The 15,829-nt window shown below is 32.2% G+C and overlaps 1 long non-coding RNA gene across 1 annotated transcript in view; it reads right to left on the reverse strand.

The window, feature by feature from the left end:
• The window catches only part of LOC309663448, a 32,941-nt gene that overhangs the window by 2,325 nt on the left and 14,787 nt on the right, over positions 1-15,829 (reverse strand). The window contains exon 1 of the long non-coding RNA XR_014265284.1: positions 1-15,829. This exon is cut by the window's right edge and continues 14,787 nt beyond it. This is a non-coding gene — a long non-coding RNA (uncharacterized lncRNA).

The following is a 15,829-nucleotide window of genomic DNA, read 5'->3' on the forward strand; positions in this document are numbered from 1 at the left end:
ATCTTTATTAAAAAAAAATCAGTTTTTTTCTTGTTTTAAGGAACAACCTGCAATGTTTTTCATACAGTCTAACATCATTACTGGTGATTTGTTTCTAAGTTAATAGGAATGCATTCTCTGAGTAGCTTCAAATTCATGTCATATACAAATGCTTTTAGCTCTTTCCTTTCTTGTCATCATGTTTATGTACCTTCATCATCCTGTGGCACTTTGCGCTTATTTAGTTTTCTTAAGTGGTCCTTAATTAACAAATGGCTTGACATCTCTTCTGCAAAGTGAGATTTAAGCTATATTTTTAATGAATTTATGTTTGAAAATGACACTTCACAGGGGAATATTATAAACCTATTATTATTCAATACTATGATTGATGAGTTTCTAAATAGAGTTTTGAATGTTACCAATGTATATTTTCATGATCAGAAAGGATAATACATAATGGGAAACTTTGAGAAGCAGAATAATTGGAATAAAAGAACATGATGGTGTAATGTGATATTGGAAGGAGATCATGTGTTACTCAAAAACAGAATTAAAATGTTTTCTCTAAGCAAATCAATATCAGCTGTATTCATGAGGAAGAGACTCATATAGTATGTAACTGTTATCTAGACTATCCTCTCCTTGCTTGAAGAAGAGGAATTAAGCCACTGTATAGACACTGCTATTTACAGGAAAAACATCTTTTTGCCCTGTCAGAATCTGTTGTTGTAAATGGACCCATCTTTCATCACGCCAAAACAACAGGCTTCAAAAACAACTTAGTTCAATCTCCTGGTCCTTTGAACAGAGTGTTTCTCTAAAATTTCGATAATTGTAGCCATGAAACAGTTGATTCCTGGAATTTGGGGAGCAAAACATCTGGATGGTGGGGTGACTGTCTTAATTTACCCTGAAAAATACAAATTTTCCTATTGTAGATATATTCAATTTTGTTTCTTTATGCCCTGATATTTCTTGTACTTTTATCTTTAAAATCCTGATGTAGTTTTGCAACTTTAGTTGTAGGGCTAATAAAGCAAGATACCAGACAGATTAATTAATTTATTTTATTAAATAGACTAGATAATTTACCATCATAAAGACAGAGCCTGAGACTAAAATTACAAACAAAGTAATATTTACATCTTTATTAGATACCACGTGGAGAATACCTTTATCATAAAATGTACTTTTACCCTTCATTCATTAGTCTCTTAAAATTCATTATAAAAAGTAGGTAATCAATTTAGAATAAATAAAAATTACAATATTTTACTCTAAAGCTATATAATAGTTATAATTCCATATTGATTTTTTTTAGTATTCATCATGTTTTTCAAATAAATTTAATAAGATAGAGCCATAAATTTAGTCAAACACGGTATCATGGATTACAATGTCAAATGGTAAAATTTTACTTCTGAAGTCTTACAGAAAAAGAAAAATCCACAAAAACATTAGCTTTGTCAGGTCTCAGATTAGATTTTAGCCTATTTACAAACCATTAATTTAGCCTGTTAGTATTTTATAGATGCTGACAGAAGAAAAAGACTACTGGTTCAGAGACAAAATATTCTTAATATTCACAGCACAGCATAAGTAACAGGTAAATCCGCATGTTTTTAATAGTTTGGTTGCCCCAGAGTACCACAGGGATGAAGCAGTATTGGTCCAAATGGCAGCTGAGGAATACTGACCTTTGAGGATCCACTACCTAAGAAGCAAGCTTCCTCTTTGTCCCAAATCCAGATATTACCTTATTCCTCAAGGTTATTCTCTGAAAATCCAGACCTGAGAAATATGCCAGGTAAAGAGTTGTCAGAACCTTACATTCTAGGCACATTCAGCAAGATATGCAGGAGCACGAGAGAGCCATGAAGGAGTGTCTCTCCTCAAAAGGTTTTACTATAAATATGAAATAGATTCCCTCCATGATATAGATAGATAGATAATACATATATATGATATATATATATCTTACTCAGATGCATGAAATCAGTCACACATATTAAGTAAATAATTTTATTTTTCTTCCACATGGAAACAAATCCTACCAAATGGTCAACCTGAAACTAATTTGTTATCATACCTTCACTCATTTATTGGGTTCATTCTGTGCTCCACAATGGGAATAACATAGATGAGATTTGTTCTCTCATTCAGGTAGTTGGGAGGAACAACGCACTCCCAACGTTGCAAAATTTAACAGCTTAAATCAGTGTTGTCACTGACATCAATCTTGGGTTTTTTCTTCCTTTTCTTGGGAATAATCTTTTGGAATTGCTTTGAGTCAGATACACACATACACACATGCACATACACACAGTATTACTTGTTTTGGTCAGCACACATTGTTTTCAATTAGGCAACCTCTATATACTTGATTACCTGCATTATTTACAACGTATGTCTTATGATTTCTCTAAAAGAAAAAAATGTTCCAAGAAAAATTATTTTATACCACTAATGAATTGTGTTTTTAACATAATTTAAAAGTTGAAATCCAAAGACATTTTGAGGAGGCTATATTAACCAAGAGTTTGGTCTTTAATGTATTCATAGGTGTGGTAATACACAGTAAAATGTACAGAATCTCCTCTGTTTAAAATTGTTCATCCATATTATTGCAAACATTAAAATGATTTAAAAAATCAATATGACCATTTTATGATGCAAATTAGGTAGTCAATATGCAGATTATTTCAGAAGACAAAATTTGACTGGGGATATTCAAACCTCTGGTCATTTGTAACCCAAAGTTATGCCTTGACATAGTTTATGTTCATATATTTTCAGAAGAATAAACCAGAAGGTTAAAGTGGACTCCTTATGGTAAAGAGTAAATTAGAAGCAAAACTAGAAAACAGTTCTTTCATTTTCCAATCTGGAGCTTTACCCAGGGATGAAATTTGGATAACTTGTGAAAATGTATCAAAATCTCAACTAGAAGAAACAGGAAAATTCCGGTTTAATAAGATTAAGTTAATTAAAATAATATTACTAATAATATTGGTTAACGTTTATTGAGAGCTTACTATATGTGGAACACTACTCTAAATAATTTATGTATAAAACCTCATTTAATCTGCACAAGAAATGTATGTGCTTATTATTATCACATTTTTAAAATGAGTAATGAGGAACCCAGAGGATTTAGTTAATTTTTCCATGATTAACAATGTGGAAACATAATTGTATGTAAGTAGTATGACTTTAGAGCAGTATTCTCAAATATTAAAGTGTATGTTTGAGGCACAACCTAAGACACATGCAAAATGTCAGAAAAATAGAATATGGGAAAGGGAATAAAATTAATTTTATATTTGTTATGCATGTTAGGTCTGATCTGTTCTAACACAAGTGGGGAAGGCAGACAGAAATTGAGTGCTACGAATTGATGGCAAAGCTCCTACACACTGCAACTGTTCCTAAACCTGGTAGGCCCAAAGGAGGGGATGTGACTATGGAAAATTGTGAGTGTAGATCCAAAATAATTTGCCCAAAATACATAATCTATCTTTGGAAGTCTCAAAGAAATTATTAGGAACCATGATGTGAAAGTAGGTGATCAGAAAAAAAAAGGATAATATAATATGGTGATAATGATCCTAAACTAATTCATGTTTTGTTAAATATCAAACCCTAGATGATTACAAGGGCCCCTTTGATCAATGTAAGCAAAAATCACTAAGTATTCCTTCCAGGGAAAAATATAGGTCATTTTCAGCAGGCACATTAAACTAATTTTTCATCTCTAGATAAGCTCTGGTGCCTACTTTTCAATTTCCAACTATTCTTATTGATCATAGACAAGAGGCATGATGAAATGTTACTGAGAAATGATGTATCATTTCTAATGACCAAGTCAAGCATTTCTTTGGACTTCCTCCCACCTCAACTGCCAGGACCTTCCCCTTGGCCTCTATCAGTAATTCCCTTGTGTACATCACTTTGGGAAACATGAGTCTAGTCATCTAAATCATATCATAGACATCAGATACTTCTAGTTTGGCGTTATGCTGACTTAATGGTGCCGACCTGTGAAAACCACTTACTCTCCTACTTTTGGTTGTGTAAAAAGGTATAACAACTTAAGTTTTTGATTGTAATGATTAGTTAATGCCTTTAAAGCACTAAAGAAGTTCTAAAATGTACTGAATAATGGAGGGATAGAAATTTGTGGATGCAGCAGTTCAATTCTCTCTAGCACTTTAGGAAATAAAAACAATATTACAGATCTAATTCCTTTCTAGCATGTGGTGTTCCCAGGAAATAATGCTTTACTTACATGTAAACTAAGGGTAAGTCATACATTTACACTTATGTCAATAGTTATATCGGAAGAGTCTTTAAACTGTATTTGCATTTTGGGTATAATGTGAATTTTAATTTTGCTCTAAACTTATATGGGATAATCTTTGTAGAACACCGTTTAATGAAAAAAGATAGTTAAATTAGAATAACTGCATACTGCTATGAGATTTTCTTTATTATTATTATTGAAGAAGAAATGGGTAGACTCTCAAATATTATTTCTTTAAATTTTATTTAACAAAACAACTCTTTCTTAATTCATATAGAAAATATTTTTAACTTAGAAGCCTTAGTTGAGTAGCAAGTAAATACTAGCAAATGGGGGTGCAAGTTTATTATACACTTGAACATTGCAGTACTTTAAGGATTATTGTTTATTTACACACATAACACTATATGGAATATGGTAACTTTTAGATTGTTGAGATAAAGTAGTTTTATATCTTACCCTAGAGTTATGGAAATTATGATGTATATTTTACTGCAGCTTAACCTACAATATGTGTCATGCAAAACTGCAGAATTTTTAAACAATGTAGATTACTTTTTAAATGCCAGTTATTTTATGCCCTTGCTGGTAGAAAACACAATACATATTGACTATGTTGGGTTAATTTCTTATTTCACCACTTTCTCTCAGACCTATTTTTCCCTTAATTTTAGCTTTCTGAATTCCTCTGTTTTGCACAAAGTATACAGGCCACACATGACCTTAAAGTTATTCAGATCATATGCTGATTCTTAATAAAATACTTAATTTATTCCAGTATTTATGCCGCCTTCTTTCGTTTTGGTTTATATAAAATGTGATTCCATTAAATTTTTATACTTACACAGTTACCATATCTATACATTCTCCACATAGAATATTCACCACTCAAAATACATTCTACCAGTCTGTCAGGATTCATGTATGATTATGATCTCAGAATTAATTAACCATTTAATTAATTATATACTTGCTAAGATTCTTCATATTATATTATAGAGAATTCATTTGTATTCACATTATCTCTTTTTTTATCAGTAAATTTTGTGAAGACTTGGGCCACATATAGACAAAGTGCTTTTAATGTTTTCTAAACATGACAAGTTATAAAGTAACAATACATTTCATTAAATAATTACTTCTGAATTTAATAAAGTAAAAAGCATTAACTAAAAGCTGAAAAAAGTTAATTTAATTTCTCTATCGAGACAGTAAAACCATGATTGGTTGCCAGGGGTTTAGGGATTTAGGAAGGGGGGATGAATAGATGGAACACAGGGAAATTTTAGGGCAATAAAACTAGTCTGTACAATACTGTAATGGTTCATAAATTTCATTACACATTTGTCATAATCCATAGGATGTATAACACAAAGAATGAACCCTAATTTCAACTATGAGCCTTAGTTAATAATAATGTATTAATATTGGCTTTTTTAAAAAAATAAATTTATTTGTTGATTTATTTATTTTAGGCTGCGTTGGGTCTTCGTTGCTGCGTGCGGGCTTTCTCTAGTTGCCGCGAGTGGGGGCTACTCTTCATTGTGGTGAGCGAGCTTCTCATTGCGGTGGCTTCTCTTACTGTGAAGCACAGGCTCTAGGCATGCGGGCTTCACTAGTTGTGGTGCACAGGCTCAGTAGTTGTGGTTTGCGGGCTCTAGAGCGCAGGCTCAGTAGTTGTGGTGCACGGGCTTAGTTGCTCCACGGCATGTGGGATCTTCCAGGACCAGGGCTCGAACCCGTGTCCCCTGCATTGGCAGGTGAATTCTTAACCACTGCACCACCAGGGAAGCCCTAATATTGGCTTATTAATTGTAACAAATATATCACATCAATGCAAGATGTTAACAATAGGAGAAACTGGGCAGGGTGGGGGGTGCTGAGATGATATGTGGGAACTTTATTTTATACTCAATTATTCTACTCAATTAGTTTTAAACCTAAAACTACCCTAAAAGATAAAAGTCTTTTGATTTAGGGAAAAGCTTATTTAGAGTCAGCAAGAAACACTGGAAAAAGCAAGACTTTTGGCTTCATTCATATTTTAATTTTCTAACAATGTGGCCTTAGAATCATTTAAATTACCTGTGCTTTGGTTTGATCATCTATAAATGAAATTAATAGGAACTACCTTAAACATTTGTTGTGAGTGCTAAGCCAGATAATGTTCATAAAGCAAGTAGCACGGTACTGACACTAAGCAGGTGACCCACAATTAACAGGTAGTATCAGATCTCATATAGCCACATGTTCACTCAACAAATATTTGGTGAGTGCTTTCTGCATACCAGGCACCACTTCATGAAATCCCTGTCTTCATAGTAAGTATGGCTTTTGTGCTCAAGAGTCTTTCGTAATCTCTCATTTCTAAATAGATAAAACCCCTTACTTCTTAAAGTACCTAGAGGAATTTTTGTTTCTTACATTGAGACCTGACTGATAGACAGAGAATGGAAGTTTATGTAAATTCAGACAAGAGAGCTGCTCTGCATTCCAAGTCTGTAAATAAGTATGATATTTACCTATCTGTAAATGTGTGGATTTATATTTAATCCTATCAATATGGAAATTATAACATGTGTTCTTATCTCACAAAGCTATGGAGTTAATTTGTAAATGATAATGTAAATAAGATCATGACATTATTACCATAACTTTGTGTTACATGACTAATTTGTCAGTTGCTCTGCTAGAGAAATTATGACATCATTGTTAGAGGGCATACACATAACAATCTAGGGAGCTCATTCAATAAGCTTATTCATTCAATAAGATACACATAAATATAGGTATATAGGTATTGCTTAAAATTCATCCAGTATTGAAAATACATCAATTTTCAAATTTGCAGACATTTTAACTATGTGTCAAGCAAAAGCTGGGAGACAGTGTCAAAGATGCTGATATGAAAAAATCAAATTTAAGAAAGAGAATAATTTAACTTCTGCCTTTAATTTTTTAAAAATATTGTGCAAAAGAACTAAATCAATATCTACATATCATACAGAAGACTCATATGTAGTCCTAACTAATAGTTCAAGGTCAAACTTTGGATCTCCAAAGCTGGGACAGTACAGTATTTAATGCCCTTTGTGTCAGTGACATCTAGAGTTATGTTTAGTAAGAATTACAATATCAGCAGTAGGACTTTAGATGTGGGCATTAGCACAGAGCTACTACTATCTGGATTAGGGAAGTATATAATACAAAGTAAGTGGTTTGATAGAGAATTAAAAAACTAGTGACAAAAATTCCCATTTTTATGGATATATTCAGATATGTATACACAGTGTGTGTATGTGATATATTTGACACATACAGAGAGTTTAGAAAGATGGTCTGACCTGCACTCAAGAAACTTACAGCAAAATTAGAGATATACTATTGAAGGTAAATCAGTATTAATTCAAAGTGTCTTGTTATTAATTTAAGATGTCAAGTGACCACTAAGAAAATAATAAAAATATTATATAGACAAGGAAATTGGGAGGAAATCAAATTCAATTAAAAAGTAAACAAAAAGATTAACACATATATGTAGAATCTAGAAAAATGGTATAGATGATCTTATTTGCACAGCAGAAATAGAGACATAGATGTAGAGAACAAATGTGTGGATACCAAGGGGGAAAGGTGGGGGTGGGAGGAATTAGGAGATTGGGATTGACACATATACACTATTGATACTATGTGTAAAACAGATAACTAGTGAGAACATACTGTATAGCACAGGGAACTCTAATTAATGCACTGTGGTGACCTGAATGGGAAGGAAGTCCAAAAGGGAGGGGATATATGTATATGTGTGGCTGATTCATTTTGCTGTACAGTAGAAACTAACACAACATTGTAAAGCAACTATACTCCAATAAAAATTAACTTAAAAAAATACAGCAATCCTAGCCACGCCAACAGGTCAGGTTCTGAAAGCCATTTGTAAGTTTTTAAAATTTCTTCTAATTTCTTGGGAATTCCCTGGTTTCCCAGTGGTTAGGACTTGGCACTTTCACTGCTAAGGGCCTGGGTTCAATCCCTGGTCTGGGAACTAAGATCCCACACGCCATGTGGTGAGGCCAAAATAAATAAATAAATAAAATAAAATAAAATTTCTTCTAATTTTTTTTTTAAAAGAGACCTCCTAGTGATTTGAATATTGGAATTTTGTTGGTGCCTGTGAAGATATTCATATCACTTGCAAATATGTCCAAAATCTGAGGCAGGTTTTCCTTATGTACTCTGGTATCTTAGAGGCTATGTCACCACCTTATCAGGACTGACAAGATAAAACAGATCAAGAAGGAAATAATCTCTGTCACTGGATTAGAACTCATTGACCTTGTTTCTTAGTAGTATTTTGTGGAGTCTCTTACCTGCTAGACCCATTGAATTGCCAGTCTACCTATACTGTGTATCTGGTATCTGAGGACTATTGGGCACTATCAGTGTGTGTATTATCTCCAGACTCTCCCTTTTAAACTGGATAAAAGTTTTCACTCTTATTAGTTCAATTTGCTAATCAACCCACACATTCTGTTGTGACAATTTGTGATATTTTTTTTTCCATTGACAATATCTAAGCAATACATTTAAAATAATTCAAAAACATCTTTAAAAAGTAAACAAAAAGAAAATAATGAGGAAATTAAGGAACAAAAAGTATATAAGACAGGTAGAAAAAAATAACAAAATGACATAAATAGGAACTTTCAAATTAGTAATTGCTTTAAATAAAAATGGGATAATCCTTATCAAAATGCAAAAATTGGCTGAAAGGGGTTAAAAAAAATCTTGATCGAGTTACTAGCTCTCTAAAAGAGACTTACTTTAGATGCAAAGATAGAAATAGGTAGAAACTGAACAAATGAAAAAAGTCCATGAAAATAGTAACCCAAAGTGACCTCAGATGAATATACTAATATCAGACAAAATAGACTCTAAGTCAAATATAGTTAAAAAAACCAAAAGGATATTATACACTGCTAAAAGAGCCAATCCATAAAGAAGATATAACAATTCTAAACATGTACCCACTTAACAAAAGACCACCAAAGTATATGAAGCAGAAATTGACAGAATTGAAGAGAGAAATTTACCATTCTAAAATAATAATTGGAGACTGCACTGTCCCACTTTCAATAATGGACTGAACAAGTAGACTGAAGATCAGTAAAGAAACATGAGGACATGAACAACACTACCAACTAACTAGTCCTACCAAACATTTACATAACACTCTACCTAAAAACAGGATACATATTCTTCTTAAGCATACACAGAACATTCTCCAGGATATGCCATATGTTATCTCTCTCTCTCTCTCTCTCACAGACACACACACATGAGTGGAATGAAACTCAAAAATCTATAACAGCAGAAACACTTGAAAAGTTCACAAATATGTCAATATTAAACAATACACTTTTAAACAATGTGTCAAAGAATGAATAAAAAGAGAAATTAGAAAATCATGTAAAATGAATGAAAACTAAAGCATATGCCAAATCTTATGGAACATAGCAAAAGAAGTGTTTGTTTAGTGATAAATCCATAGCTGTAAACACCAACATTCAAAAAAAAAGAATGCTCTTAAATCAGCAACCTAACTTTATACCTTAAGGATCTATAAAAAGAAGAGTGAAATTAAAACCAAAGCCTATAGCAAAAAAGGAAATAATCAAGTTAAGTATAAATGAAATGGAGACTGGAACAACAGAGACAATCAATGAAAGCAAAATTTGGTTCTCTGAAAAGATCAACAAATTGATGTGCCTTTAGCTAGATTGACTAAGAAAGAGTGAAGATTCAATTCCCTAAAATCAGAAATGAATGTATACACATTACTACCAACTTACAGAAATTAAAAGGATTATAAGAGAATTCTATGAAGAATTGTACACCAACAAATTAGATATCTAGTAGATGAAAAAGAAAAAAATATACAGAAAACAAAAACTACCAGAAGTGACTCAAGAAGAAATAGAAAATGTAAACAGACCTATAACAAGTAAAACAATTGAATCAGAATTCAAAATTCCCAGCAAAGAATATTCCAAATTCCAGGAGTATGTGGCTTCATTGGTCAGTTTTTTCAAACATTTAAAGAAGAATTTATACAAGTATTTCTCAAACATTTCCAATAAGTAGAAGAGGCCAGCATTACCCTGATATCAAAGCCAAACAAAGACCACAAAAACAAAAATTACAGACCAGTATCTTTATGAATATAGAAACAAAATTCCTCAGTATAATACTAGAAAACTGAGTTTAGCAGCATGTTAAAAGGATTGTACACCACGATCAAGTGGCATTTATCCCAGGAATACAAGATCGATTCAATGTAAGACATATAATCAGTGTAATACATCACACCAATAGAATAAAAGATTAAACACACACACACAATTACTTCCATTGAAGCAAAAAAAAAAAAGTTGACAAAAATCTAATATCGATTATGAGAAAAGTGCACGGTATGTTAAGAATAGAACAGAACTTTCTCAACTTGATAGCATCAAGGAAAAACTCACAGCTAACATTGATGAAAAACTGAAAGTTTTTCTTTTGTGGGTTGCATTATGCTCCTGAAAAAGACATGTTGAAATCAGAACCCCTTATACCTGGAATGTAGTCTTACTTGGAAATAACATATTTGCAGATGTAATTAAGATGTAAGTAAGTAAGGATGAGGTCATAATGGAGGAGGGTGTGCTTGTTTCTACTGCTAATTGAAGTATAGTTGATTTACAATTTGTGCTAAGTTTCTGGTGTACAGCAAAGTGATTCAATTATATATATATTTTAGATAATACAATCTTTTTCAGATTCTTTTCCATTATAGTTTATTAAAAGATAGTGAATATAGTTCACTGTGCTATACAATAGATCCTTGTTGTTTATCTATTTGATATATAGTAGTTTGGATCTGCTAATCCCAAATTCCTAATTTACCCCTTCCCACCCTTTTTCCCTTGGTAACCATAAGTTTGTTTTCTATGTCTGTGAGTCTGTTTCTGTTTTGTAAATAGGTTCATTTGTATCATTTTTTAGATTCCACATATAAGTGATGTCATATGATATTTGTCTTTTTTCTGTCTGACTTACTTCACTTAGTATCTCTAGGTCCATCTATGTTGCTGCATATGGCATTATTTCATTCTTTTTTTGGCTGAGTAATATTCCATTGTATATATATACTGCTTCTTCTTTATCGATCCATCTGTCAATGGACACTTAGGTTGTTTCCATGTCTTGGATACTGTAAATATTGCTGCTGTGAACATTAGGGTGCATGTATCTTTTCAAATTAGAGTCTTCTCTGGATATATGTCCAGGAGTGGGATTGCTGGGTCATATCATAACTCTATTTTTAGCTTTTTAAAGGGTCTTCATGTTGTTCTCCAAAGGGGCTGTACCAATTTACATTCCCACCAACAGTGTAGAAGGTCCCTTTTTCTCCACACCCTCTCCAGCATTTATTGTTTGTAGACTTTTTATGATGGCTATTCTGACTGGTGTGTGGTGATACCTCATTGTAGTTTTGATTTGCATTTCTCTAATAATTAACGATGTTGAGCATCTTTTCATGTGCCTGTTGGCCATCTGTATGTCTTCTTTGGAGTAATGTCTATTTAGGTCTTCTGCCCATTTTTTGATTGTATTGTTTGTTTGTTTGTTTTGATATTGAGCTGTGTGAGCTGTTTGTATATTTTGGAAATTAGTCCCTTGTTGGTTGCATTGTTTGCAAATATTTTCTCTCATTCTGTAGGTTGTCTTTTCATTTTGTTTATGGTTTCCTTTGCTGTATAAAAACCTTTAAGTTTAATTAGGTCCCATTTGTTTATTTTGCTTGTATTTATTTTGCCTTGAGAGACTTACCTAAGAAAACGTTACTACAATTTATGTCAAGAATGTTTTGCCTATGTTCTCTTCTAGGGGTTTTATGGTGTCATGTCTTATATTTAAGTCTTTGTAGCCATTTTTATTTTATTTTTGTGCATGGTGTGAGGGAGTGTTCTAATTTCATTGATTTGCATGCAGCTGTCCAGCTTTCCCAGCACCACTTGCTGAAGAGACTATCTTTTCTTCATTGCATATTCTTACCTCCTTTGTTGAAGATTAATTGGCTGTAGATGTGTGAATTTATTTTTGGGCTCTCTATTCTGTTCCATTGATCTATATGTCTGTTTTTGTGCCAATACCATGCTGTTTTGAGTACTGTCACTTTGTAGTATTGTCTGAAGTTTGGAGAGGTTACGCTTCTAGTTTTAGTCTTTGAGTAGGGTAACTCTTAATCTAATAAGACTAGTAATCTTATAAGAAGAGTGGAAGAGACACAGACACAGATACACAGAGAGAAGAGAATGATGTGTAAAGACACACACAATCAGAGGGAAGACAGCCATGTGGCAATAGAGGCAGAGATTGGAGTTATTTTGTTGCATCCAAGGAACATCAAGGATTGCCTTTAACCATCAGGAGGTAGAACAGAGAACATGGTCCTGCCATGATACCTTGATTTGTACTTCTAGCCTCTGGATATGTGTGAGAATACATTTCTGTGGTGTCAAGCCACTCAGTTTGTGGCAACTTGTTACAGCAGACCTAGGAAATTAAGACAACCCTTAAGATCAAGAAAAAGACAAAATTTCTCACTCTTATCAATTCTATTTAACATAGCACCAGAAGTTCTTACCAGAACAATTAGGCAAGAAGATAAGAAATAAAAGGCATCCTAATTGGAAAGAAAGAAGTAAAACTACATCTAATTTTATATGACATGATCCTAAAAATCCTAAAAAGTTCACAAAAAGAAACCATTAGAGCTAAAAAATGAATTCAGCAAATTTGTAGGTTTAATATCAATATGCAAAAATCAGTTGTATTTTTTTACACCAGCAATAAACAATCTGAAAAAGAAATAAAGGAAATGATTCCATTTGCAATAACAATAAAAAGAATAAAATACTTAGGAATTAGTTTAACCAAGGAGCCGTTAAGACTTATACACTGAAAACTACAATATGTTCCTGAAGGATACTTAAGAAAATCTAATAAATGAAAATATGTCTCATGTTCAAGAATTGGAGAACTTAATATTTTAAGATAGAAATTTTGCCCAAATTGATGTACAGGTTTAATACAATCCTTATTAAAAAAAAAAAAACCTGACGGCTTTTGTTTCAGAATTAAAAAAGCTGACCCTCAAATTCATAAAATTTAAAATGAATTAAAATAACCAAAAAATAACCTCTTGAAAACAAAAGTACAAAGTTAGAAGATTTACACATCTACATCCTGATTCCTAAAGTTACTACAAAGCGACATTACTCAAAACAGCATGGCTCTGGTATAAGGACAGACATACAGAACAATGGAATAGAATCAAGAGAATGGAAATAAATTCATATGTCCATGGTCATTTCATTTTCAGCGAATGGACAACACTATTTAATGGGAGAATAGACTCTTCAATAGATAGTACTGGAAAAACTGCACATCCACTTGCAAAAGAAATAAAGAGGGACTCTATCTCAGATCATGTATAAAATTAACTAAAAAAGAATCAATGACTTAAATATGAGATAAAACTTGAAGGCTTAGAAGAAAACATGGGGGTAAGTCTGTATAACCTTGGATTCAGCAACAGTCTTAGATATGACACTGAAGCACAAACAACAAAACAGAAAATAGCTAAACTGGACTTCATCAAAATTAAAAAACGTGCATAAACAGACACTGTCGAGAGAGGGAAGAAAACCTGCAGAAAGAGAGAAAATATTTGAAGATCATATAGCTGATAAAGTCTAGTATCCAGACTTCATGAAGAACCCATATAACTCAACAATAAAAAGACAATAAATGGGTAAAGAGCTTGTATAGAACTTTCTCCAAAGAAGATAAACAAATGGCTAACATGAAAATATGAAAAGATATTAAACATCATTGGACATTAGGGAAATGCATATCAAAACCACAATGAAATACCACTCCATGCCCACTAGAATTGGCTATAATTTAAAACAAAACAAAACAACAGAAACTAAGATATGTTGGTGGAAATGTGGAGTAATTAGAAACTTCATACATTGTTAATAATAATGTAAAATAGTGCAGCCACTCTAGAAAAGTTTGATTTCTCAATAAATGAGACATAGAATTACTGTATAACACAGCAGTTTTTCTTCTAGTATATGCTTTAAAGAATTGTAAGCTTTTGATGATACATTTATACAAGAATGTTCAAAGCTACACTATTCACAATAGCCAAAAGGTAGAAACAACACAAATATTAATCAACTGACAAATGGATAAACAAAATGTAGCATAGTATATAATGGAATATTATTCAACAATAAAAAGGAGTGAAATATTCCTACTTCCTACAACATGATGACCCCTGTAAACATTATGCTAAGTAAAAGAAAATAAACGACAAAGGCCAAATATTGTATGATTCCGTTTATATGAAATATGTATAAAAGGTAAATTCATAAAGACAGAAAGCATATTAGTAGTTATCAGCAGGTAGTGGTAGGGAGGAGTAGTGAGTAACTGCTTAATGCGTGTGGGGTTTCTATTTCGTGTGATGAAATGCTTTGGAAATAGGAACTATAGTAATTGCAGAGCACCCTTTCTGATAAAAAAATATGACAGAGTTTCTAAATTGTAATCATCCAGTTCTTCTTTTCTCAAAACTGCTACATTAGACTGCATGTTTTTTAATCTTACAGGCCATCTTATTTTTAACAAACTTTCTATGAATAATTTGATCTTCTAGCACATTGTCACCTTAATTGGTTATTTTTAATTTAATTTAGCTGGACGTTTAGTAACTCCATTTTTCATTCATCCTAGTTAATTGATTTCAACCATTCTAACTATAAATTCCTTTGTTAACCTTTGACACATGTAATTTCTTTTCTTGAATATAATCTGTGAATTATCATCATAATTCCTCAATACTGAATTATATCAAATATTATTGGGATAAACTATACATTTTAAATATTGCAAAATCAGAGTCATCAGTTTTAAAATTCTGCCTTGTGAAAGAGTCATAATTAACATTCTATTTCAAAGGCACATAGAGGGGTAAATGATAAAAAAGAGATATTTTGTTTTATGAAGTCTAAATATATTACTCATGTGGATAAAGGTACAGATTCTTCAAGAAAACAGTCACAGATGGAAAGCAAAATAAATATTCTCTAATATTAACATACAGTCCTCTTTGCATTTCTCTGAGAGCATATTCACTTACCATTTCAATTAATGTTTGCTGTCTTTGAAATATATTTAGATATATGGTACTATCAACCTGGGAGAGCATTCAGTGAACAGCTGAATCTACCTTCTCAAATTACTATATTATGAAAGTGTACAACGTATTTTACTGTAATTTCTTTGAAGCAGTTTTTATTATTATGGTGTAGTCAAGAAATAACAATTAATCACCAATGTAGAGAATGATCTTAAACTAGTAAATAGTGGTGTGTCTCTCTTTCTTGAAGGAGTATGTGATTTATGTAACTAGGAAAGCATATT

Source organism: Balaenoptera physalus (genome assembly GCF_965194825.1).
Source record: "Balaenoptera physalus genome assembly, chromosome: 6".
Lineage (NCBI taxonomy): Eukaryota > Metazoa > Chordata > Mammalia > Artiodactyla > Balaenopteridae > Balaenoptera > Balaenoptera physalus.